Genomic DNA, 2,558 nt, shown 5'->3' with positions numbered 1-2,558 from the left:
CGCAGTTCCACGATTAAAGCTGGAATCCAAGTAAAATTTGCTCAATGAACTAATCTATTGGTTCCCATTTCTTAGGAATGCCTTCTGAGTGTACAACCCCTTAGCTCTTGTCTTTTTCCAAAACTTTACCTTAAAATGAGTGGTTATTTATTAAAGGGTTCGCTTATATGACCATCTGTAGATATATTAAGAGGATACCTGTTCCTTTGTCATCTTAGGGACTCTCTCCACACTAATTACTTTTTTTTTTTAAATATGGACTGCTTCACGAATTTGCGTGTTATCCTTGCGTACGGGCCATGCTAATCTCTGTATCCTTCCAATTTTAGTATATGTGCTGCCAAAGTGAGCACCACACTAATGTCTTTTAATGTCATAGGTCCCCTCCTTCAATGAGGCCTTGGAGGACTAGCGGGGCTTTCGCCATGAGAGCTGACAGGGGAGAGTGGTCCATCACCTGCAGACGGAAGTGTTGCCCGGCTGGGGAGAGCAAGCAGAGCAGCTGGGTTTTTCCCGGGGCATTCTTGGAGGTAAGGAAAATAAACAGTAATTCAAAGCATATTCCATCAAATAGTCTTGATGGGTGAGCCACATCGAAGATACTTTGTGTTATCACTATTTGTATTTGCTATTACACTTTTAAAGTCTTTTAGAAAATGTATATTACGACCGTGGTAGACTGCCACAAATAGCCACGAATTTTGAGTGCCTGACATTTTTGTCTATCTTCTTTTTCCTGGTTCCTTTGAGAAATCTCTCCTCTCTTCTAAGTGGTCCCTCACAGGGGAGGAAGCGTAAGCCAAGTTTGACCAACCATGGTACATTACATTAGACATGGTGGTTGGTTTCAAGATGAACATGGGGACCAAACCAGAACGATAGAGTCATTTGCAAACAGAGATCTTCAGAAAGATCAACGTTTGCCCTCGAGTTTGCTAGAACAGGAGGGTGTAAATCTTGACCGGCACTTAGAGGGTGACAGCGATTCTCTCCCGACCAAACTGTAGTTAGGCTCCCCTGAGCCCTCTTCTTGACTAGGCCTCAACCTTGGCCTTCCGTGTCCATCCTGTCCTTGCCAGACCTGCTCAGCCCAGGTTTAGCAAGAATCCTGCCAAGTCGGTTTAAGGAGAATCCCTGCTTCCACCTGGTATCTGATCAAGTTCCTCATCCCCCATGTGGATGTCGAAGTCCTTGGCCTGCCTTGAGCAAGAATCCCTCTACCCTTGATGTCTTCTCTGAGTAGTTTTCCAGCCACTGCCCCCTCACCCTGCTCTTTGGCTATAAATCCCCACTGTCCTTGTATTTGGAATTGAGCCCAATCTCTCTCCCTGATTATGATAGTGTTGACCCCATTGCATTCCGACACTTTAACAAGCATCAGAATAATTCTTTTCCTTAACAGGGGTTAACAGAACTCATCAGAGCTGAGAGATGGGGAGGCAAAGCACTGACCACATTTGAGACCGAGTGCCTGAAGCCAGAAGCATCCATGCACCTTCCAGTTATCTCCTTTTACTTAACTATGATGGTGCTGGGGTTCTCCCACCTGCCATGGAAAAGGCTCCAGTAAATGCAGCAAGTCCTTATTGCTTTGAGGAAATTTGACATAGACTAACTGGGTACGATGGTATTAAAGGTAAAAATCCAAGACAGCCCAGAGTTTCCCCTGCCTCCTCTCCCAATGGCAATGGGAATGACAGTAGGTATTTCCAAAACTAATATTTTTAAAACATCTGTTGTAAGGCAAACACCACCCTAGTTTTATATATGCTATTTTATTTAATTCTGCCTCTCAAAGAAGTCCTTATTACACCTAATACTCAGATAAGGCAACTGAGGTCCAATGTGTTTTAATGAACCTTGGAATGTCTACCACCAAATCACATGTTCTTTCTCTCACACCTCTCTAGATGCACTTTGATGAGGAACTTTTTCCTTGACAAAGAGCGTTGTTTCTTTTTGGTTCTACTTTATAAAAATTGTGGTGGAAATGTACCAACCATTCGACATGGTTGGTTGGTTGGTTTCTTTACACTCAAGGAAATGTGCTAGAAAAGAATGAAACAATCTTAAATTTACCATAGTTTCTGTCCTTTCTTTAGATACAATATAATATTTACCTAATAGTGTGAAGGGAAGCCTCAATGGACGCAGACAGTAAACACTCCCTGGAAAACTATAAGGTCACTAGGCATTCACTGCCACAGTATTGTGGTACAGAAGCGGCCCTGGGCGTAGACATTTGTGCAGCCCAAGGACAGCACTTCACAGCTGTCCCATGAAAGCACTTTGAACTTTCTTTAAAAAAAAAGATTTTATTTATTTATTTGAGAGAGAGTGAGCAAGAGAGAGAGAGAGAGAGAGAGAAGGAGCAGGGTAAGGGGCAGAGGGAGAGGGAGAAGCAGACTCCCCAGTGAGCAGGGAGCCCTACATGGGGCTCAGTCCTGGGACTCGGATCATGACCTGAGCTGAAGGCAGATGCGTAACGGACTGAGCCACCCAGGTGCCCCACTTTGACTAACTTTCACATTAGACAAACTAGGTTTCCATTTCAGAGT

General features: G+C 43.8%; 1 non-coding gene across 1 annotated transcript; it reads right to left on the bottom strand.

Annotated features, from left to right (window-relative positions):
• Positions 1-249: 249 nt before the first annotated feature.
• LOC123787805 (U6 spliceosomal RNA) lies at positions 250-353 on the bottom strand. Its single transcript, XR_006778329.1, has one exon. It is a non-coding gene; the product is annotated as a U6 spliceosomal RNA (small nuclear RNA).
• Between the last annotated feature and the right edge of the window lie 2,205 nt (positions 354-2,558).

This window comes from Ursus americanus, chromosome X (genome assembly GCF_024610735.1).
Source record: "Ursus americanus isolate L20-20 chromosome X, mUrsAme1.1.p, whole genome shotgun sequence".
Taxonomy (NCBI): Eukaryota; Metazoa; Chordata; class Mammalia; order Carnivora; family Ursidae; genus Ursus; species Ursus americanus.
Note: the sequence above shows the minus strand (reverse complement) of the source record. Positions and strands in the feature narration are given on the sequence as shown.